General features: G+C 37.4%; 2 long non-coding RNA genes across 2 annotated transcripts; both read left to right on the top strand.

Moving 5' to 3' along the window:
* The first annotated feature begins 2,057 nt into the window (after window positions 1-2,057).
* LOC130012988 (uncharacterized) lies at window positions 2,058-4,176 on the top strand. The gene is made up of 3 exons (XR_008788251.1): window positions 2,058-2,624; window positions 3,108-3,258; window positions 3,578-4,176. It is a non-coding gene; the product is annotated as an uncharacterized LOC130012988 (long non-coding RNA).
* Window positions 4,177-6,814: 2,638 nt separating this feature from the next.
* LOC126821207 (uncharacterized) lies at window positions 6,815-9,689 on the top strand. The gene is made up of 3 exons (XR_007680344.2): window positions 6,815-7,526; window positions 8,010-8,141; window positions 8,461-9,689. It is a non-coding gene; the product is annotated as an uncharacterized LOC126821207 (long non-coding RNA).
* The last annotated feature ends 15,415 nt before the right edge of the window (window positions 9,690-25,104 follow it).

The raw sequence follows: 25,104 nt of genomic DNA, 5'->3' as shown, positions 1-25,104 counted from the left end.
TAAATTTATACACAGTGTTTAAGGTCATGAGATGAAGAAGCCAATTGATTTTCACCGATTTCCGATAATTACTGTCAGAGTTATGGCCCTTCATCACTTAAAAAAAATCTTGTGGATGCTCTAGAGGCCAAAGTTAATGTCCGATTGACTTTAAATTTATACACAGTGGTTAAGTTCATGAGACGAAGTAGGCGATTGATTTTCAGCGATATCTGATATTTACTGCCAGAGACGTGGCCCCTGATCACTTCAAAATATCTTGTGGACGCTCTAGAGGCCAAAGTTAATATCCGATTGACTTTAAATTTATGCGCAGTGTTTAAGGTCATGACACGAAGATGCCCACAGTATTGATTTTCAGCGATATCTGATATTTACTGCCATTTCCGATAATTACCGTCAGAGTTATTGCCCTTGATCACTTTAAAAAATCTTGTGGACGCTCTAGAGACTAAATTCAATATCCGATTGACTTTAAATTTATACAGTGTTTAAGGTAAGAAGCCAATTGATTTTCAGCGGTTTACATTGAAGCACAACTAATTCCTGTCCTGCGTACTCTGTATATAATATACGGTTTTCTAAATATGCCTTGGATGGTAGCCACAAGTCGACAATTTTTGTTTTGTATTTTTCCCATTTTGTTCATAAGGTAAATGTAATTTTTCAGATACCTGATGACATTTATACTTATTGTTTCAATAGATTCTAATAACCCCCTTTGCAGTTAATATGAAAGCTTTCATATCTGCTATGCAGATCTAGTTATTGTTATTTTTTTTTTTGTGTTTTGTCCACAAATCGGATTTCTCAGAATCTAACCATAGGATCGTTCTGAAACTTTTACCTATCCCCCCAAAAATGGGTGGTGGCTGTTGATTAAATATATTTTCAAAACGTTTTACGAATCCGAAATCACCGAATTTTACGAAGGAATGCATTTGACCTACAATGCTGTAACTTTGTGACTATTTGACCTATTTTACTAATTCTTTTTTCTTTGAGTATCTTGAAACATTTACTTCAAATCTGCAATTTCGGATTTTGGCATTTCGAAAATTCGTCGCTGTCATTTCGAACCGGAAGTTATTACCAATTTGACAACTTCTTTAATAGTTGTGCGATTTTCGTGAAATTTAGAATGTGAGTAGATCTTGCCAATGCGACTTCAATGATGTCCTTGGAAATTTTCTAAATTATCTCCCCTTGGTGAAATTAAGGATCGAAGTTTTCAAAAAAATCGTCGAAATATAGGTCAGAATGACCTAAAAAAAATATTCGATACTAGACAAGTAATTACTGATTCGTACACAAAATATGGAGTTTGTCGATCGAACCGGAAGTGCCACCATCTTTAAACGTGAAAAATCAAAAAGGCTTTTTTGCTATTTTACTTACAGACTCGGGCGTCATATTTTCGGAATCCTCGAAGGAATGTCTAAAAATCTATCGGATCAGAATTTTGATTTCGGTCACGTGATGGTCACCATTTTGAATTGAAAATGAAAAATAGAAGCAATTTGAAGGGCCGGGACTTTGGAACACAAGAACTCTCCTTCTAATTAAGCTAGAATGTTCAAACTTGGTGTAGGCGTTCACTAGGTCAATGTCATGATTGAGTTCAAAGATGAGCATTTTTTGCCTAGGGTAAGCAGAGATAAGCAAGCTGATTTGTTGATTCTTTAGGGCACGATGACATTGGTTATAATGAATGGAGGGCGATGAAACTCTTGTCAATCGAGAGGCTAATAGCTGGCCTGTTGTGTGAATCATTGTATCATTTTTTGAAAATGTCCGGGGTAGCCGAAAAAAGGAGATCGAAATCCAAAAAGTCGTATTTTTACGATTTGGGGCATTTTTAGAGGTCGTGTAAAGTAAAATAAAGCATGCATATACATATATTATTGATATTAAATATATCATATACAAAACTAAACAATGAATCAGCTGTCATTGACAGATTTTATATTATAAGCATGGTCAGTGGAAAGTCAGCGTATTGTCTAACTTGAACTCACTGACTCCGTAACATTATTGTGGGTATGGTATAAGCTGAATTTGATGAGATGCACATATCTCGTATGACTATTTGGTACTTACAGTGTTAGACTTTGTCGTAACGTAAATCAAATTTACGCTGTATTATTCATTACCAAGGATTTAGAAAGGAACGAGAACAATTATTTACAAAATCTCGCTGGGATAAATTCCGTGAATGTGCCCATGAATGGCTAAAACTTGATGGGCGAGCGAAATGGATAGCTGAACAGGCGACTTCGGGTGATATAATCAAACAAGGAATTTATCGACGCGCCAAAAGATACTGGATTTCACCCAACATGCTACAGGCCTTTTACAGACAAATTCCGAATTGGGTCTGCCCGTAATCGTATAGATAAAGAAAAATTAAAATCCCCGGCTACAATCCAACCAGGGAATAGCGGGAGTGTAGACGATCTGGGACCTAGCTCTCCAAACAAATTACGCTCCTGAAGCAAAAAGAAAGAGTAAATCGGTGCTGCCTGTTGTGTGTATTATATGTAAAAAACGTGACAGATTTGTCACTGTTGGAGAAAATAGGAAGAAGGATGTATTAACACAGACTCAGACCCAAACAGGCTCAGGTAGGCCTAATGTTAATATTATGTTACTTACTAAATTTATAATTATTACTAATAAATATTAAATATATTCATCCTACAGTTTTTAATTATTGTGTTGTTGTTTTTGTTGTAAATGGAATCAGAAGTGCTACTGCAATCACTGTAAAATTGTTATGAAGCTAGCCATTAAAGCCCTTTACCCCATTTGTTGATTTGGCACAGTCATTGGTTAAAGTGTTGCACATTTGCTTGCACAAGGGATGAAACATAGAGAAGTTAACTTGTTTTTTATTTTCTTGGCCCACTTGTAGGTGCCTTGCTAAGACGATCTGTCTCTAGACCATTTCCGCTCACACAAAGGATCTGAACTAAACCGCATGCCAGAGTTGACCAGCCAGGTACATGTACATTTAGGCCTCAAAGTGACATTCCCTCCCCCACCCTTGAGCACAAACAACATTCAACGCTATATGGTGTATAATTTGTTTGCAAATTTGTTTGTAGGCCAACTGTTGAAAGCTGCTGAATTGAAAGAGGATGAAGATATTTTAAGGCATATCAGAGGGCAAGATTGTGTGGCCATTGAGGTCAGATATCACCAAAAATGTTATAGGCAATATACATGTACTGAATTTCTTAGACAGTTATCAGAAAGGTAAATATTTGTGATGTTTTTTTTATTTGTATTCTCCGCCTTCTTGCCACTGGTATTATTCAAATAAAACTGAACCATGGGTGAGTCCTGAAATTACTATGTTTTTGTCCAGTGGACGTTAAACCGCAATTCTCCTCTCTATCTCTCCTTGTACTGCTAATGCCTTCCTGTCTTCATTAGCTGGTTTCTGCATGAAAATAAGATGTTAACCCCTGTGTAAGTGTCTTTTTCCTCTGTTGTACGAAATTAATGAGAGTAAACCAAGCTCCAGAATTTTGTTTTAATTGTGTACATGTATATGTTTATTTATATTTTTCAGCAAAGATGACTAGCCCTCCGTCGAATATTAAACCACATACAATATATTCTGTGAAGATGTCATAAGAGAAATAATCATAAATGGCCAGCAAAGTTGTCTTGTACAGAGAGAGAGAGAGAGAAATGGGGTTTAACGTCCACTCAATACAAACTAGGTCATTTTGGGACTAACATACGGTTTCAATTTTATTTCAATAATTCGCTTGCGCGTATGGGTCTTTAGCAGTGAGAGGAAACCGGAGTGCCCGGAGGAAACCCACGAGGTTGAGAAGACGCCTCTATCTCCATGCCACATACGCTCACACCTGGGATCAAAGCCACAGCCACAAGCCAGAGGTGACCGACCAGCTAGAGGTCGAAGCGCGGCACTCTAGGCCATCCCAAACCCCCTTTCTTGTACAGACCTGTGCATGTGTAGTCAATGTGAAAATGAAAAAAAAACTGTTAAAGAGACCGAATTTGATGTTAATACATTTAGTAACAGTGATGATGATAATGAACATTAACTTTGATGACATTTGATGTGCAGAGTAACTGTTTAATTTTGATTTTCAATGATTGTTTCACTTTAATAAATAATTTCACAACTGTTCATCCTGTTTTCTAACCTTTCCCTTCATTCCAGCCCAGATACACAATTATTTTTTTTAACTTATATCTACATGTATGTTTGTAATTTGACCATTAATCATATCCGAAATAGTAGTTCACAGCTACATTACAGTTGTAAAAATACTGTAGTGGCTAATTGAAAGGGAACATGTATGTGGGTTTAGAATGTTTATCTTAGTGGAAAAAAATCATGTGGTTCAATGCTTATAAAGTGCTACTGATCTCCATTATTTCAAAAGCATATCACTCAACTACTGTCAAACATATCCCCTGGCTAGAATATGCTACAAATCGACTCTAGCATGTTCCATACAAGCGATAATTTCTGAGCAAACATCCAACAACCAACCCTAACAGGCCCTTGAGATCCAACAAACAAAATAATTATTGGGCTTGTTTGCCCACACCTGGTCTTATGATTCATACAAGACCTGATAGTCTATCAATTACAGGCATTTGACAGAAAGGGAGATAATTCTTTTTTACCGTTAATGGATTTCCACAATTCTTTATTCACCCATGACATTTGTGTTTTGAGCATTTTTATTTACATCAAAATCTGTCCAATAAACTGTTCATTGCCAAGGATGAAGGCATGAGGTGTTTTACCAACTATTTAATTTTATGTCAACTTCAGAATTGTTAGTACACAAATAGCATTTATTTGACAATTTTGACGAATTTCATCTGGCCCTAAATCAATAAATTGCAAACATTTTGCTTGGAACTCCCAGATTTTGTCTTCCTGGCATCATAAGCTTTCCAAAAATGTATAGTTTTTCTTTTATGGAAGACCGTGTAGCGGAGTTGTGTTTCTAAGCTAGCTAGAAATTTTGGCTGCAGGCCTACACCTCCCAAGCTAAATTTCCCTCATGTCATCCTGTATAGCAAAGGCATATGCCTGTCTTAATTAACCCAGTACTAAACACAATTTACTTGTTTAATTTTTCCAGCATTTTTCAGGATAGCTGATGGGATGCGGGTCAAGTTATGCCACTTGTCTATTTAATTATTTACCAGTGAAAAATCGAATTAACTTCACCAAATTTTTACTCATTATAATGATTTTTTTTTTTCTGTTCATATTATTTCTATGACATGTCACAGTGACTGTGAATATGAAAGCTTTAATATCTGCTTAGCAGATCTAGTTATTAAGCTTTCATATTACATATGAAAGCTTATTGTTTCTGTTAAGATTATTATTGTTATTTTTTTTTTGTGTTTTGTCCACAAATCGGATTTCTCAGAATCTAACCATAGGATCGTTCTGAAACTTTTACCTATCCCCCCCCAAAATGGGTGGTGGCTGTTGATTAAATATATTTTCAAAACGTTTTACGAATCCGAAATCACCGAATTTTACGAAGGAATGCATTTGACCTACAATGCTGTAACTTTGTGACTATTTGACCTATTTTACTAATTCTTTTTTCTTTGAGTATCTTGAAACATTTACTTCAAATCTGCAATTTCGGATTTTGGCATTTCGAAAATTCGTCGCTGTCATTTCGAACCGGAAGTTATTACCAATTTGACAACTTCTTTAATAGTTGTGCGATTTTCGTGAAATTTAGAATGTTAGTAGATCTTGCCAATGCGACTTCAATGATGTCCTTGGAAATTTTCTAAATTATCTCCCCTTGGTGAAATTAAGGATCAAAGTTTTCAAAAAAATCGTCGAAATATAGGTCAGAATGACCTAAAAAAAAAATTCGATACTAGACAAGTAATTACTGATTCGTACACAAAATATGGAGTTTGTCGATCGAACCGGAAGTGCCACCATCTTTAAACGTGAAAAATCAAAAAGGCTTTTTTGCTATTTTACTTACAGACTCGGGCGTCATATTTTCGGAATCCTGGAAGGAATGCCTAAAAATCTATCGGATCAGAATTTTGATTTCGGTCACGTGATGGTCACCATTTTGAATTGAAAATGAAAAATAGAAGCAATTTGAAGGGCCGGGACTTTGGAACACAAGAACTCTCCTTCTAATTAAGCTAGAATGTTCAAACTTGGTGTAGGCGTTCACTAGGTCAATGTCATGATTGAGTTCAAAGATGAGCATTTTTTGCCTAGGGTAAGCAGAGATAAGCAAGCTGATTTGTTGATTCTTTAGGGCACGATGACATTGGTTATAATGAATGGAGGGCGATGAAACTTTTGTCAATCGAGAGGCTAATAGCTGGCCTGTTGTGTGAAATCATTGTATCATTTTTTGAAAATGTCCGGGGTAGCCGAAAAAAGGAGATCGAAATCCAAAAAGTCGTATTTTTACGATTTGGGGCATTTTTAGAGGTCGTGTAAAGTAAAATAAAGCATGCATATACATATATTATTGATATTAAATATATCATATAAAAAACTAAACAATGAATCAGCTGTCATTGACCTGAAAAGAAAGAAAGAAAAAAAGAGTATCTGGTCTTACAGCTAATCTGGGATTATTTCGTCTGAGATAAGGAACAGTGGAGGGGGGGGGAATGGTGGCAAAAAAAAAATAACTTAAATAGAATGAAAGATATGATTAAAATAAATTGGATAGAGTCAGGTAAGAATAGTAGTAGGCATAAAGTTCAAATAAAGCATAGTATATTTATAAATACATTTTATAATTCTTTATTTCAAATCCATTAAGGGTGATATAAATTTATTCGTCCGGGATTTATTTGACTCGCGCTGTTATAAAGCGTAGGGAAATAACTGGTGATTGGTCACCATGGGCCAATCAGGAGCTCGTATTGTGAACTGCTGACCCGACCTTGAAAGTTGTAAACAACAACACACATGTGTAATGGCTGCGCCCATGAAAGAACGTGAATCGACTGATATTTCATCAAATTTACGCTGTATTATTCATTACCAAGGATTTAGAAAGGAACGAGAACAATTATTTACAAAATCTCGCTGGGATAAATTCCGTGAATGTGCCCATGAATGGCTAAAACTTGATGGGCGAGCGAAATGGATAGCTGAACAGGCGACTTCGGGTGATATAATCAAACAAGGAACTTATCGACGCGCCAAAAGATACTGGATTTCACCCAACATGCTACAGGCCTTTTACAGACAAATTCCGAATTGGGTCTGCCCGTAATCGTATAGATAAAGAAAAATTAAAATCCCCGGCTACAATCCAACCAGGGAATAGCGGGAGTGTAGACGATCTGGGACCTAGCTCTCCAAACAAATTACGCTCCTGAAGCAAAAAGAAAGAGTAAATCGGTGCTGCCTGTTGTGTGTATTATATGTAAAAAACGTGACAGATTTGTCACTGTTGGAGAAAATAGGAAGAAGGATGTATTAACACAGACTCAGACCCAAACAGGCTCAGGTAGGCCTAATGTTAATATTATGTTACTTACTAAATTTATAATTATTACTAATAAATATTAAATATATTCATCCTACAGTTTTTAATTATTGTGTTGTTGTTTTTGTTGTAAATGGAATCAGAAGTGCTACTGCAATCACTGTAAAATTGTTATGAAGCTAGCCAGTAAAGCCCTTTACCCCATTTGTTGATTTGGCACAGTCATTGGTTAAAGTGTTGCACATTTGCTTGCACAAGGGATGAAACATAGAGAAGTTAACTTGTTTTTTATTTTCTTGGCCCACTTGTAGGTGCCTTGCTAAGACGATCTGTCTCTAGACCATTTCCGCTCACACAAAGGATCTGAACTAAACCGCATGCCAGAGTTGACCAGCCAGGTACATGTACATGTAGGCCTCAAAGTGACATTCCCTCCCCCACCCTTGAGCACAAACAACATTCAACGCTATATGGTGTATACTTTGTTTGCAAATTTGTTTGTAGGCCAACTGTTGAAAGCTGCTGAATTGAAAGGCATATCAGAGGGCAAGATTGTGTGGCCATTGAGGTCAGATATCACCAAAAATGTTATAGGCAATATACATGTACTGAATTTCTTAGACAGTTATCAGAAAGGTAAATATTTGTGATGTTTTTTTTATTTGTATTCTCCGCCTTTTTGCCACTGGTATTATTCAAATAAAACTGAACCATGGGTGAGTCCTGAAATTACTATGTTTTTGTCCAGTGGACGTTAAACCGCAATTCTCCTCTCTATCTCTCCTTGTACTGCTAATGCCTTCCTGTCTTCATTAGCTGGTTTCTGCATGAAAATAAGATGTTAACCCCTGTGTAAGTGTCTTTTTCCTCTGTTGTACGAAATTAATGAGAGTAAACCAAGCTCCAGAATTTTGTTTTAATTGTGTACATGTATATGTTTATTTATATTTTTCAGCAAAGATGACTAGCCCTCCGTCGAATATTAAACCACATACAATATATTCTGTGAAGATGTCATAAGAGAAAGAATCATAAATGGCCAGCAAAGTTGTCTTGTACAGAGAGAGAGAGAGAGAAATGGGGTTTAACGTCCACTCAACACAAACTAGGTCATTTTGGGACTAACATACGGTTTCAATTTTATTTCAATAATTCGCTTGCGCGTATGGGTCTTTAGCAGTGAGAGGAAACCGGAGTGCCCGGAGGAAACCCACGAGGTTGAGAAGACGCCTCTATCTCCATGCCACATACGCTCACACCTGGGATCAAAGCCACAGCCACAAGCCAGAGGTGACCGACCAGCTAGAGGTCGAAGTGCGGCACTCTAGGCCATCCCAACCCCCCTTTCTTGTACAGACCTGTGCATGTGTAGTCAATGTGAAAATGAAAAAAAAACTGTTAAAGAGACCGAATTTGATGTTAATACATTTAGTGACAGTGATGATGATAATGAAGATTAACTTTGATGACATTTGATGTGCAGAGTAACTGTTTAATTTTGATTTTCAATGATTGTTTCACTTTAATAAATAATTTCACAACTGTTCATCCTGTTTTCTAACCTTTCCCTTCATTCCAGCCCAGATACACAATTATTTTTTTTAACTTATATCTACATGTATGTTTGTAATTTGACCATTAATCATATCCGAAATAGTAGTTCACAGCTACATGTACAGTTGTAAAAATACTGTAGTGGCTAATTGAAAGGGAACATGTATGTGGGTTTAGAATGTTTATCTTAGTGGAAAAAAATCATGTGGTTCAATGCTTATAAAGTGCTACTGATCTCCATTATTTCAAAAGCATATCACTCAACTACTGTCAAACATATCCCCTGGCTAGAATATGCTACAAATCGGCTCTAGCATGTTCCATACAAGCGATAATTTCTGAGCAAACATCCAACAACCAACCCTAACAGGCCCTTGAGATCCAACAAACAAAATAATTATTGGGCTTGTTTGCCCACACCTGGTCTTATGATTCATACAAGACCTGATAGTCTATCAATTACAGGCATTTGACAGAAAGGGAGATAATTCTTTTTTACCGTTAATGGATTTCCACAATTCTTTATTCACCCATGACATTTGTGTTTTGAGCATTTTTATTTACATCAAAATCTGTCCAATAAACTGTTCATTGCCAAGGATGAAGGCATGAGGTGTTTTACCAACTATTTAATTTTATGTCAACTTCAGAATTGTTAGTACACAAATAGCATTTATTTGACAATTTTGACGAATTTCATCTGGCCCTAAATCAATAAATTGCAAACATTTTGCTTGGAACTCCCAGATTTTGTCTTCCTGGCATCATAAGCTTTCCAAAAATGTATAGTTTTTCTTTTATGGAAGACCGTGTAGCGGAGTTGTGTTTCTAAGCTAGCTAGAAATTTTGGCTGCAGGCCTACACCTCCCAAGCTAAATTTCCCTCATGTCATCCTGTATAGCAAAGGCATATGCCTGTCTTAATTAACCCAGTACTAAACACAATTTACTTGTTTAATTTTTCCAGCATTTTTCAGGATAGCTGATGGGATGCGGGTCAAGTTATGCCACTTGTCTATTTAATTATTTACCAGTGAAAAATCGAATTAACTTCACCAAATTTTTACTCATTATAATGATTTTTTTTTTCTGTTCATATTATTTCTATGACATGTGACAGTGACTGTGAATATGAAAGCTTTAATATCTGCTTAGCAGATCTAGTTATTATTTTTTTTCTTGGGGGAAGCTAGATCTCAGCAACTATAAGAGATAGAGGTTTGAAATTTGATTTTCTGTCAGAAAAGTGGTGTGCAGCTACTGCTTAAAGCTATTTCCAAGTTTGTGCGCATAGCGGAAATGCGTCAAATCTTTAACGTGCACGAAAATTGAAAATCGCCCATTATTCTCTTAATTCTCAATCGATTCTTCAGATATTTACATTTTTGGATAGCTGGAGACATTTCTGAGCAGATAGCAGTTCAAAACTGTGGAAATTAGAACTTTTGTCGCTCTAATTTTTTTGGTGAAAAATGGAAAATTTTCAAAATTTTTCAATTTTTTAATTTTTGTGAATTTTTAAATTTCAGTTATATTTTTGGATAGCTGACATCAATCCGATTCCAACAATATAAATTTTTTTCTGAAATATTGACTTTGATTTTTCACTTTTTTTCGCATTTTGGTCAAATCGTAGAGTTCTTATTTTTTTAAAACGGCTCCAACGATTTTTCTGAAACTTCAGGAATATGAAGTCGAAGGACCAGACCAGTCCATGAACTATAAATGAAAATCCCCTAATCACCGGAAGTAGTCAAGAAAGGTATCCAAACTTTGACAAAATTGTGCAAAATGGGTGTCTGCGCGGAAAATGCGATGTATCAACAGGGTTCTTGTCGTTTAGTTAAAGTTTTATATCGTTTAATAGCCAATTGAATTGTCTATCAGATGTTTCTTCAGCGACAAGTTTCTATCAAAAACTAAAAAAGTTATGTGACTTTGAAAAGTAAGGTATTTTGCGATTTCGAGCAAATTTAGACGCATGTTTCTCGGAAACGCCACCTACAATTTTTTTAAAACTTTCTCAGTCGAGAGTCTAATGAGTAGTGTATCTTGTGAACACATTGTACAATTTCTCTAATTGTCATGGGTAGCCGAAAACAGAGATCAAAAATCGAAAACGTCGTATTTTTACGATTTGGGGCATTTTTAGAGGCCTATTTCTCGAAAAGTCAACATAATTCTTTTTTGGAACTTCTTCTACAGAGAGGCCTATCGGTAGGGTTATACATAAAACGATTTTACAATAGTCCCCAATTTCAGGAGTAGCAGAACAAAGGGATCGAAAATTGAACACGGCACCTTTCATTGGTAAGCGAAACATAAGTCGGGGATACAATCTGTACGTTTTGTCAACGTATAGAGCCAATTCAAGAGTGCTTTTATCAGTGATGATATTTGAACTAAAATTATTTCAACTATGAGTGTTTTCTTCTATCCAAAATATGTGTTTGGTGACCCTGTAACAGAAATAGTTGATAGCTGTGTGTAATAATTAGTCTTTGAATTAATATTGTTGCTTCTTTGTCAAATTTATCTTATACCGGTAATCATCTGGACAGAAATCGACGGCTAGCGCTGTTTATAAGAAAGTCCAATTTGTTAAGCGGTTGCAGTAGTATCGTACAGTAGTATCGAATATTGCACCTATGATGAAAGGCATGACGTTGTTTGGGAAAAAACTCTATCTGTATTAGTGACGTCAAATCTTTAACGTGCACGAAACCAGAAAATTGGCGATATTTCATTGAATATTCAATCAATTTTTGAACCAGTTACATATTTGAGTAGCTGACATGAACGCGATTCCGAAGTCCCGTGTACACATTGGTGTGGCCGTTAAAGATCCCTTGGCGGTAGGAATTCTATATAAAAGAAGACTAGCGCCGCTGTACGAGCATGTTTGAGGTCATTTCGGGACTATTATACGGTTCATTATTTTTTATTTCGCTTGCGCGTAGGGATCATTAGCAGTGGGAGGAAACCGGAGGACCCGGAGAAAAACCACGAGCTTGGACAGGCGACCCTACTCCTTGACACGTACAACCGGGGAATGGAAACCCCGCCAGTTGGCTCAATGACAGGCCGTATGATACAGCGCAGTCCCAAAGGCTAGCCTACCGTGCAAATTCCAGCCAGCATAATGAATCTATATAAGAAACATTTATTCCTACTGGCGATTTCCAAACAGTCCCCAAGGCTAGCCTACCGTGTAATTTCCAGCCAGCATAATGTATCTATATAAGAGAAATTTATTCTTACTGGCGATTTACAAATATTGCATGAAGAAATTAAATTCATAAGAACAGAAACACGACTAATGCACAGTATCATATTGATTATAAAAGTACAATGTATATATTGGTTACACTATATATGTCACAAAACAACAATCATTAGATAATAATAATTATTTACTAATTATATAAATCATTTTAAGAGGTAGGAGTTATCCGTTGTTTAATTTAACAGTTATATAATTACTTTTCTCGGAAAAGCCGCCAATGATTTCTTTCAAACTTGCTCAATCGAGATTCTACTGGGTAGTGTATTGTGTGAAACCCTTGTACAATTTTTCTAATTGTCATGGGTAGCCCAAAAAAGAGATCGAAAATTGAAAACAGCGTATTTTTACGTGTTGGGACATGTTTAGGGGTCAATATCTGAGTTATGCTAGAGTGGGGTTTTTTTTGGTTTTTTTTTTTTTTGGGGGGGGGGGGGGAGTTGTGGGGATAGTCTTTTGTCATATATCTGGCGATCGTGTGACGCCTTTGCGACCGTGAAAGCCTTCGGCATTGCGCGCAATTCTAGTTATTATTTTTTTTATTGGGGGAAGCTTTGTCGCTCTAATTTATTTGGTGAAAAATTTTCCAAATTTTTTATTTTTGGAAATTTTTAAATTTCAGTTATATTTTTGGATAGCTGACATCAATCCGATTCCAACAATATAAGTTTTTTTCTGAAATGTTGACTTTGATTTTTCACTTTTTTTCGCATTTTGGTCAAATCGTAGAGTTCTTTTTTTTTTAAAACGGCTCCAACGATTTTTCTGAAACTTCAGGAATATGAAGTCGAAGGACCAGACCAGTCCATGAACTATAAATGAAAATCCCCTAATCACCGGAAGTAGTCAAGAAAGGTATCCAAACTTTGACAAAATTGTGAAAAATGGGTGTCTGTGCGGAAAATGCGATGTATTAACAGGGTTCTTGTCGTTTAGTTAAAGTTTTGTATCGTGTAATGGCCAATTGAATTGTCTATCAGATGGTATTCCAGCGACAAGTTTATATCAAAAACTAAAAAAGTTATGCGACTTTGAAAAGTAAGGTATTTTGCGATTTCGAGCAAATTTAGACGCATGTTTCTCGGAAACGCCCCCAACGATTTTTTTAAAACTTTCTCAATCGAGAGATAAATGGGTACTCTGTTGTGTGAAACCACTGTATCATTTTTTGAAATGTCAGGGGTAGCCGAAAAAAGAGATCGAAAATCGAAAACGTCGTATTTTTACGATTTGGAGCATTTTTAGAGGTCTATTTCTCGAAAAGTCAACATAATATTTTTTTGGAACTTCTTCTACAGACAGGCCTATCAGTAGTGTTATATATAAAACCATTGTACAACAGTTCCTAATTTCAGGAGTAGCAGAACAAAGGGATCGAAAATTGAACACGGCACCTTTCATTGTTAAGCGAAACGTAAGAGGGGATACAATCTGTACGTTTTGTCAACGTATAGAGCCAATTCAAGAGTGCTTTTATCAGTGATAATATTTGAACTAAAATTATTTCAACTATGAGTGTTTTCTTCTATCCAAAATATGGGTATAGTGACCCTGTAACAGAAATAGTTGATAGCTGTGTGTAATAATTAGTCTTTGAATTAATATTGTTGCTTCTTTGTCAAAATTATCTTATACCGGTAATCATCTAGATAGAAATCGACGGCTCGCGCTGTTTATAAGAAAGTCGAATTTGTTAAGCGGTTGCAGTAGTATCGTACAGAAGTATCGAATATTGCACCTGTGATAAAAGGCATGACGTTGTTTGAGCATGGACTCTATCTGTAATTAATGTTAAATTTTTATTAGTGACGTCAAATCTTTAAGGTGCACGAAACCAGAAAATTGGCGATATTTCATTGAATATTCAATCAATTTTTGAACCAGTTACATATTTGAGTAGCTGACATGAACGCGATTCCGAAGTCTCGTGTACACATTGATGTGGCCGTAAAAGATCCCTTGGCGGTTGGAATTCTGTATAAAAGAAGACTAGCGACGCTGTACGAGCATGTTTAGAGGTCCTTTTTCTCAAAAAGGCAATCTAATATTTTGGGGGAACTCCTTCTATAGAAAGCCTAATTGATATATATTTGAATGAAAAGAGAGAGAGAGATGGGGTTTAACGTCCACTCGACACAAACTAGGTCATTTCTGGACTAACATATGGTTTAATTTTTATATTTCAATAAATCGCTTGCGCGTAGGGGTCTTTAGCAGTTGGAGGAAACCGGAGGACCAGGAGAAAACACACGAGGTTGGACAGGCGACATACTCCTTGTCACGTTCAACCGGGGAATCGAAACCCAGCCAGTTGACTCAATGACAGAATTTATGCTACAGCACGCACGTGGTAACCATTCAGACATCCAACCCCCCTAAACAAATGATTACGAAAGAACATAACGCTATAGACTTTTATAATAAGACATATAATACATGTTTAATCTATCTATATATATATTTGTGACTGTCGTTTGTCTGTCTGTCTGTCTGTCTGTTCGGGGTTGGCGGCTACACTAGGTCTGCCCCGAGTCTGGAATTTGATGTATAGGGGTAGCTCGGACCGGGGAATAACATAGACCAGGTGGCGTTAGTCTACAACTTCCGGTTTCGGAGTTATGACCCCCGAGCGAAGACGGTCTGTTCGGTGTTGGCGGCTACATTAGGTCTGGCCCGAGTCTGGAATTTGATGTATAGGGGTATCTCGGACCGGGGAATAACATAGGCCATGTGGCGTTAGTCTACAACTTCCGGTTTCGGAGTTATGACCCCAGAGCGAAGCCGGTCTGTTCGGGGTTGGCGGCTACACTAGGTCTGCCCGGAGTCTGAAATTTGGGGTATAGGGGTAGCTCGGACCGGGGAGTAACATAGGCCAGGTTGCGTTAGTCTACCACTTCGGTTTTGGAGTTATGACCCACGAGCGAAGCCGGGTATCTGTGTGTCTGTCTGTTCGGGGTTGGCGGCTACACTACGTCTGCCCAAAGTATGAAATTTGGGGTATAGGGTTAGCTCGGACCGAGGAGTAGCATAGGCCAGGTGGCGTTAGTCTACCATTTCCGGTTTCGGAGTTATGACCCCCGAGCGAAGCCGGTCTGTTCGGGGTTGGCGGCTACACTAGGTCTGCCCCGAGTCTGAAATTTGGGGTATAGGGGTAGCTCGGACTGGGGAGTAACATAGGCAAGGTGGCGTTAGTCTATCACTTCCGGTTTCGGAATTATGACACCCGAGCGAAGCCGGTCTGTTTGGTGTTGGCGGCTACACTAGGTCTGCCCGAGTCTGAAATTTGGGGTATAGGGGTAGCTCGGACCGAGGAGTAACATAGGCCAGGTGGCGTTAGTCTACCACTTCCAGTTTCGAAGTTATGACCCCCGAGCGAAGTCTTTGTGTTCGGGGTTGGCGGCTACACTAGTTCTGCCCTGATTCTGAAATTTGGGGTATAGGGGTAGCTCGGACCGGGGAGTAACATAGGCCAGGTTGCGTTAGTCTACCACTTCCGGTTTCGGAGTTATGATCGCCGAGCGAAGCCGGTCTGTTCGGGGTTGGCGGCTACACTAGGTCTGCCCCGAGTCTGAAATTTGGGGTATAGGGATAGCTCGGAATGGGGACTAACATAGGCCAGGTGGGGTTAGTTTACCAATTCCGGTTTTCAGATATGATCCCCGAGCGAAGCCGGGTATCCTGCTAGTATATATATAAATGAGAATGTCCTACGCTAACAAATAATGAAATATGATAGTATCAGTAAATATAAAAAAACAAAGTAGTCGCGAACATCCTGGCTCTTGACTGCTTCAGTTGTTTGATCCTGGACTCTGTCTGTAATTAATAGTAAACTTTTACATGTTAGTGACGTCAAATCTTTAACGTGCACGAAACCAGAAAATTGGCGATATGTAATTTCTGAACCAGTTACATATTTCAGTAGCTGACATGAACGCGATTCCGAAGTCCCGCATACACATTGGTGTGACTGTAAAAGGTCCCTATGCAGTTGGAATTGTATATAAGAGTAGGCTAGCGCCGTTGTACGTTCGAAACATTCCTCATGGTCCATTCCGAGCAGAATGGCGTTACACCCCATGTCATTTTACTTTGATATTAATATCTATTGCGACATTGCTTTTCGTCCATTTCGCGAAACTGTTCTTTTTCCATTTCGCGTAGATCAACTTTATTTTTCGATTCCCTACTATCGTAATGCGCATGCAAAGAACATGTCAATATCTGAGTTATGCAAATGTGTGTTTTTATTTGGGGGGTGGGGGAGTGTGTGTTTGTTTAGGGGGTGAGAGGTGGGGATAGTCTTTTGTCATGCATCTGGCGATCGTGTGACGCCTTGGCACGGTGAAAGCCTTCAGTCTTGCAGGCAAGTCTAGTTAGGCTTTCACCTTCGGTGAAAGGCTATTGTTATTACTAAGATTAATATTATTATTAGGCTTTCACCTTCGGTGAAAGGCTATTGTTATTACTAAGATTAATATTATTAGGCTTTCACCTTCGGTGAAAGGCTATTGTTATTACTAAGATTAATATTATTAAGCTTTCATATTACATATGAAAGCTTATTGTTTCTGTTAAGATTATTATTAAGCTTTCATATTACATATGAAAGCTTATTGTTTCTGTTAAGATTATTATTGTTATTTTTTTTTTGTGTTTTGTCCACAAATCGGATTTCTCAGAATCTAACCATAGGATCGTTCTGAAACTTTTACCTATCCCCCCAAAAATGGGTGGTGGCTGTTGATTAAATATATTTTCAAAACGTTTTACGAATCCGAAATCACCGAATTTTACGAAGGAATGCATTTGACCTACAATGCTGTAACTTTGTGACTATTTGACCTATTTTACTAATTCTTTTTTCTTTGAGTATCTTGAAACATTTACTTCAAATCTGCAATTTCGGATTTTGGCATTTCGAAAATTCGTCGCTGTCATTTCGAACCGGAAGTTATTACCAATTTGACAACTTCTTTAATAGTTGTGCGATTTTCGTGAAATTTAGAATGTTAGTAGATCTTGCCAATGCGGCTTCAATGATGTCCTTGGAAATTTTCTAAATTATCTCCCCTTGGTGAAATTAAGGATCAAAGTTTTCAAAAAAATCGTCGAAATATAGGTCAGAATGACCTAAAAAAAAAATTTGATACTAGACAAGTAATTACTGATTAGTACACAAAATATGGAGTTTGTCGATCGAACCGGAAGTGCCACCATCTTTAAACGTGAAAAATCAAAAAGGCTTTTTTGCTATTTTACTTACAGACTCGGGCGTCATATTTTCGGAATCCTGGAAGGAATGCCTAAAAATCTATCGGATCAGAATTTTGATTTCGGTCACGTGATGGTCACCATTTTGAATTGAAAATGAAAAATAGAAGCAATTTGAAGGGCCGGGACTTTGGAACACAAGAACTCTCCTTCTAATTAAGCTAGAATGTTCAAACATGGTGTAGGCGTTCACTAGGTCAATGTCATGATTGAGTTCAAAGATGAGCATTTTTTGCATAGGGTAAGCAGAGATAAGCAAGCTGATTTGTTGATTCTTTAGGGCACGATGACATTGGTTATAATGAATGGAGGGCGATGAAACTCTTGTCAATCGAGAGGCTAATAGCTGGCCTGTTGTGTGAAATCATTGTATCATTTTTTGAAAATGTCCGGGGTAGCCGAAAAAAGGAGATCGAAATCCAAAAAGTCGTATTTTTACGATTTGGGGCATTTTTAGAGGTCGTGTAAAGTAAAATAAAGCATGCATATACATATATTATTGATATTAAATATATCATATAAAAAACTAAACAATGAATCAGCTGTCATTGACAGATTTTATATGCATATACATATATTATTGATATTAAATATATCATATAAAAAACTAAACAATGAATCAGCTGTCATTGACAGATTTTATATTATAAGCATGGTCAGTGGAAGGTCAGCGTATTGTCTACCATGGTTAATCCGGCGTTGATGTTCCCTCTTGTGCAGCTGCAAAAGAATGTACAAGTTCATTGCCTCATTGTCAAAGATCCCACTTTTCTACCCCAGTTCGGGTAATGAGGTCGAGCGTATATTGTATAGGGGATATTAAACAAGCAAACAGTATGGCTGATGTCTCCCCCAAAACCCCAAAGTAAAAGATGACACATTAATTAATCGCACTTTCATATTTTTTTCAAAAGTATCGAGCAATCAAACTATACTGTAAATTTCATCACTCTCTGTCAGATAGAAATCAAGGTTATCTTGTCCCAAAGCATCGACCAATGAAATTGCCAAGCTGTAGCTCAAAATGTTCAGTCAAGACCTGATGAACATCTACACCAAGTTTAAACATTCTAGCTCAATTAAAAGCTGGGTTGTTATGTTCCAGTACTTCATTATAACCAAAGTTATCATACCCCAAAGCATCAACCAATTCAAAGTCCCGGCCAATCAAGTTGCTTTGCTTATCCTGACTAAGAGAATGCTCATTGTCGAACTTGGTCAAGGTAATATGGTCAAGGTACTAATGTAATGAAACTATACACAAAGTTTCATCAAATTGCTTATCTCTGCTTACCCATTTTAATAGTCCCCTGCCAATCGAAAAGCCCCCCGACCCACCCATTCCACTCCCGTGTAATACATTAGGTTATAATTGTGTTACAAACGTATCACAAGGAGCATTTGAATATTCTCTCTGAGGCATCTGATACCACTTGTTCCTATTATTATTTTTTTTTTTTGTGTCATTTCTACAAATCAGATTTCTCAGAATCTAACCATAGGATCAATCTGAAACTTTGACCTACCCCCCCCCCCCCCGAAAATGGGGTGCGAATGTTGATTAAATATATTTTCAAATCGTTTTTCGAATCCGAAATCACCGAATTTTACGAACAAATTCATTTGACCTACATTACTGTAACTTTGTAACTATTTGACCTATTTTACTAATTCTTTTTTTACAGGGGTGCCTTGAAACATTTACTTAAAATCTGCAATTTCGAATTTTCGAATTTCGAAAATTCGTCGCTGTGATTTTGAACCGGAAGTTGAGATCAATTTGAAAACTTTTTTAATAGTTGCACGATTTTCATGAAATTTAGAATGTAAGTAGATCTTATCAATGCGACTTCAAAAATATCATTAGAAATTTTCTAAATTATCTCCCCTTGATGAAATTAAGGATCAAAGTTTTCAAAAAAATCGACGAAATATAGGTCAGATTGCCTTGATTTTTTTTCTTTACTAGCTACGACACTACTGATTCGTACACAAAAAATTGAGTTTGTAGCTCAAACCGGAAATGCCACCATCTTGAAATGTGAAAATTACATAAGGCTTTTTTGATATTTTACTTACAGACAAGGCAATTATATTTTCCGAATCCTTGAAGGAAAGCCGAAAAACGGTAGATAACACAATTTTGATTTCCGGCAAATGATGGACGCCATTTTGAATTGAAAATGACAATTAGTGAAAAATCCACATTTATGGGCTTGAAAACATATACAATTGGTCGTGACCTAGAGAATATGTCTCCAGGATAGCCTGGATCATGGTCGAACGTTTGGTATTTGAATATTTCAAAAATTCGAATTTCTCCTTTGATGTTTTCCGTGCCGACAAGGTTGTTTTCGAGTTTAGCTGGATTTGACTTCGCGCATGCGCTACGCTAGAACCAAAGGTACCATGAGTACTAAATTCCGGCGAGCAACTTTTCACGTTGGTACCTAGGTACCCTGAAAATTTCAAGGTGATACCTGCATTCGTTCAAGTCGTTTGTTCTTGTCACCTGCCTTTCGTCGTTTTTACGGCTTCCATGAGGGGAAAAAAGTGGAATTTCGCCGTGACACCGAAAACCATGAAATTTGGACACAATACGCCCATTACCACCCCGGACTCTGTGCCTTACCCCCATTCTTGTCACCTGCCTTTCGTCGTTTTTACGGCTTCCATGAGGGGAAAAAAGTGGAATTTCGCCGTGACACCGGCACCGATTGTCCGAAAACCATGAAATTTGGACACAATACGCCCATTACCACCCCGGACTCTGTGCCTTACCCCCATTTCGATCCCATTAAAAAAAAAAGAGTTTTAGCAAAAAAACGATTTTCGGAATTTAATATTGGTTTTAACCCTGTACCCAGACAAGATATACATATTATTATAATCCCTATGAAATATTTTAATTATTTACTGCTATAATATGAATTATCACTTATTCCCCGTTAAATAAATATCGGTCACCGGGTGCAGCTGTACAACTTCAAGGACCCTGGCTTCAAGTCAATTTACGGCTTCCATGAGGGGAAAAAAGTGGAATTTCGCCGTGACACCGGCACCGATTGTCCGAAAACCATGAAATTTGGACACAATACGCCCATTACCACCCCGGACTCTGTGCCTTACCCCCATTTCGATCCCATTAAAAAAAAAAGAGTTTTAGCAAAAAAACGATTTTCGGAATTTAATATTGGTTTTAACCCTGTACCCAGACAAGATATACATATTATTATAATCCCTATGAAATATTTTAATTATTTACTGCTATAATATGAATTATCACTTATTCCCCGTTAAATAAATATCGGTCACCGGGTGCAGCTGTACAACTTCAAGGACCCTGGCTTCAAGTCAATTTACGGCTTCCATGAGGGGAAAAAAGTGGAATTTCGCCGTGACACCGGCACCGATTGTCCGAAAACCATGAAATTTGGACACAATACGACCATTACCACCCCGGACTCTGTGCCTTACTCCCATTTTGATCCGATTAAAAAAAAAGAGTTTTAGCAAAAAACCGATTTTCGGAATTTAATATTGGTTTTAATTAATTTTGAAATTGCAAATGCAAAGAGATTTTATCGCCTCTTCCTTATGTGATAGGTATTGGTACTATACACATTATCCTTAAAAGACAATTTTTTTAAAATGACCGTAACGATGTATCAACACTAGAAACCGAAATCGCCTATTTTGACCTTTTTTGACTGCTGAGGCATCCTTCCGGTGGTCCAAATCTCTGGAATTTCTAGCGGTTGGCTGCGCCGCGATGATATTTATCACATATTAAATTGAGAAAATCCTCAGATATCAAGAACAATAAAAATTCGATAAAATACGGCAATTTTTTAAGCAAAAAACCTTTGATTGTTGGGGGTGGGTTTTGAATTTATTTTGAACGTTCTCGGAATCCAACACTCTTCTATTTTTAATATGTGATAGCTAGAATCCCATCGGAATCCAACACTCTTCCATTTTTAATATGTGATAGCTAGAATCCCAAGGTACATTCTGTGCAAATTTGAAGGCAATCGGAGCACAGGAACGTTGCCTGGGTAGAGCAAAACAACCCGGTCGCGAAAATTTACCTATACTTCAAAGTGATTATCATGTTGTGTTATGATCGCCATTTTAGATCAATCTGAGTCCCTGATCCACCGTCATCTACCAAACCACTCCGAAATATAGCCAAAATCCCAAAATCGACCGTAATTTCTTTTTGCTTCGCGCATGTGCCACGCTGGAACCAAAGGTACGTTGACTACCAAATTCCGGCGAGGAACTTTTCACGTTGGTACCTAGGTGCACTGAAAACTTCAAGGCGATACCTGCATTCGTTCAGATCGTTTGATTTTCAGCGATATCTGATATTTACTGCCAGAGTTGTGGCCCCTGATCACTTCAAAATATCTTGTGGACGCTCTAGAGGCCAAAGTTAATATCCGATTGACTCTAAATTTATGGTCATGACACGAAGATGCCTACAGTATTGATTTTCAGCGATATCTGATATTTACTGCCATTTCCGATAATTACCGTGAGAGTTATTGCCCTTGATCACTTTAAAAAATCTTGTGGACGCTCTAGAAGCTAAATTCAATATCCGATTGACCTTAAATTTATACAGTGTTTAAGGTCATGAGATGAAGAAGCCAATTGATTTTCAGCGATTTCCGATTGAATCTTTTGAAAATCACACCTAACTCTAAAACTAAAGGCAAGAAACGGGCCGGTTTACATTGAAGCACAACTAATTCCTGTCCTGCGTACTCTATAAATATAATATACGGTTTTCTAAATATGCCTTGGATGGTAGCCACAAGTCGACAATTTTTGTTTTGTATTTTTCCCATTTTGTTCATAAGGTAAATGTAATTTTTCAGATACCTGATGACATTTATACTTATTGTTTCAATAGATTCTAATAACCCCCTTTGCAGTTAATATGAAAGCTTTCATATCTGCCATGCAGATCTAGTTGTTATTTTTTTTTTGTGTTTTGTCCACAAATCGGATTTCTCAGAATCTAACCATAGGATCGTTCTGAAACTTTTACCTATCCCCCCAAAAATGGGTGGTGGCTGTTGATTAAATATATTTTCAAAACGTTTTACGAATCCGAAATCACCGAATTTTACGAAGGAATGCATTTGACCTACAATGCTGTAACTCTGTGACTATTTGACCTATTTTACTAATTCTTTTTTCTTTGAGTATCTTGAAACATTTACTTCAAATCTGCAATTTCGGATTTTGGCATTTCGAAAATTCGTCGCTGTCATTTCGAACCGGAAGTTATTACCAATTTGACAACTTCTTTAATAGTTGTGCGATTTTCGTGAAATTTAGAATGTTAGTAGATCTTGTCAATGCGACTTCAATGATGTCCTTGGAAATTTTCTAAATTATCTCCCCTTGGTGAAATTAAGGATCAAAGTTTTCAAAAAAATCGTCGAAATATAGGTCAGAATGACCTAAAAAAAAAATTCGATACTAGACAAGTAATTACTGATTCGTACACAAAATATGGAGTTTGTCGATCGAACCGGAAGTGCCACCATCTTTAAACGTGAAAAATCAAAAAGGCTTTTTTGCTATTTTACTTACAGACTCGGGCGTCATATTTTCGGAATCCTGGAAGGAATACCTAAAAATCTATCGGATCAGAATTTTGATTTCGGTCACGTGATGGTCACCATTTTGAATTGAAAATGAAAAATAGAAGCAATTTGAAGGGCCGGGACTTTGGAACACAAGAACTCTCCTTCTAATTAAGCTAGAATGTTCAAACTTGGTGTAGGCGTTCACTAGGTCAATGTCATGATTGAGTTCAAAGATGAGCATTTTTTGCCTAGGGTAAGCAGAGATAAGCAAGCTGATTTGTTGATTCTTTAGGGCACGATGACATTGGTTATAATGAATGGAGGGCGATGAAACTCTTGTCAATCGAGAGGCTAATAGCTGGCCTGTTGTGTGAAATCATTGTATCATTTTTTATTCGAATTTCTCCTTTGATGTTTTCCGTGCCGACAAGGTTGTTTTCGAGTTTAGCTGGATTTGACTTCGCGCATGCGCTACGCTGGAACCAAAGGTACCATGAGTACTAAATTCCGGCGAGCAACTTTTCACGTTGGTACCTAGGTACCCTGAAAATTTCAAGGTGATACCTGCATTCGTTCATGTCGTTTGTTCTTGTCACCTGCCTTTCGTCGTTTTTTTTTAAGTCAATTTACGGCTTCCATGAGGGGAAAAAAGTGGAATTTCGCCGTGACACCGGCACCGATTGTCCGAAAACCATGAAATTTGGACACAATACGTCCATTACCACCCCGGACTCTGTGCCTTACCCCCATTTTGATCCCATTAAAAAAAAAAAATTTTAGCAAAAAAACGATTTTCGGAATTTAATATTGGTTTTAACCCTGTACTCAGACAAGATATAGATATTATTATAATCCCTATGAAATATTTTAATTATTTACTGCTATAATATGAATTATCACTTATTCCCCGTTAAATAAATATCGGTCACCGGGTGCAGCTGTACAACTTCAAGGACCCTGGCTTCAAGTCAATTTACGGCTTCCATGAGGGGAAAAAAGTGGAATTTCGCCGTGACACCGGCACCGATTGTCCGAAAACCATGAAATTTGGACACAATACGCCCATTACCACCCCGGACTCTGTGCCTTACTCCCATTTTGATCCGATTAAAAAAAAAAAAGTTTTAGCAAAAAAACGATTTTCGGAATTTAATATTGGTTTTAATTAATTTTGAAATTGCAAATGCAAAGAGATTTTATCGCCTCTTCCGTATGTGATAGGTACTGGTACTATACACATTATCCTTAAAAGACAATTTTTTAAAATGACCGTAACGATGTATCGACACTAGAAACCGAAATCGCCTATTTTGACCTTTTTTGACTGCTGAGGCATCATTCCGGTGGTGCAAATCTCTGGAATTTCTAGCGGTTGGCTGCGCCGCGATGATATTTATCACATACTAAATTGAGAAAAATCCTCAGATATCAAGAACAATAAAAATTCGATAAAATACGGCAATTTTTTAAGCAAAAAACCTTTGATTGTTGGGGGCGGGTTTTGAATTTATTTTGAACGTTCTCGGAATCCAACACTCTTCTATTTTTAATATGTGATAGCTAGAATCCCAAGGTACATTCTGTGCATATTTGAAGGCAATCGGAGCACAGGAACGTTGCCTGGGCAGAGCAAATCAAAGGCTTCTTCGTCTTATGACCTTAAACACTGCGTATAAATTTAAAGTCAATCGGATATTAACAGCAAAAGGGGGGCGACGACAATATACGACCACATTTCAATGTGGGCCTATAAAAAGTAAATCATTGCCAATAGAAAAGACCCACCTTTCCCCCAACAACAACCATGTAATGCACTAGCTATAATGGGGATTTTTCTGGAACACAGCGAAATGGGTCTTTTAAAATGTTCACAAGTGTATCAC

This window comes from Patella vulgata, chromosome 5 (assembly GCF_932274485.2).
Source record: "Patella vulgata chromosome 5, xgPatVulg1.2, whole genome shotgun sequence".
In the NCBI taxonomy this organism is placed as follows: Eukaryota; Metazoa; Mollusca; class Gastropoda; family Patellidae; genus Patella; species Patella vulgata.
The sequence above is the reverse complement of the archived record's forward strand: the minus strand, read 5'-3'. Positions and strand labels throughout refer to the sequence as shown.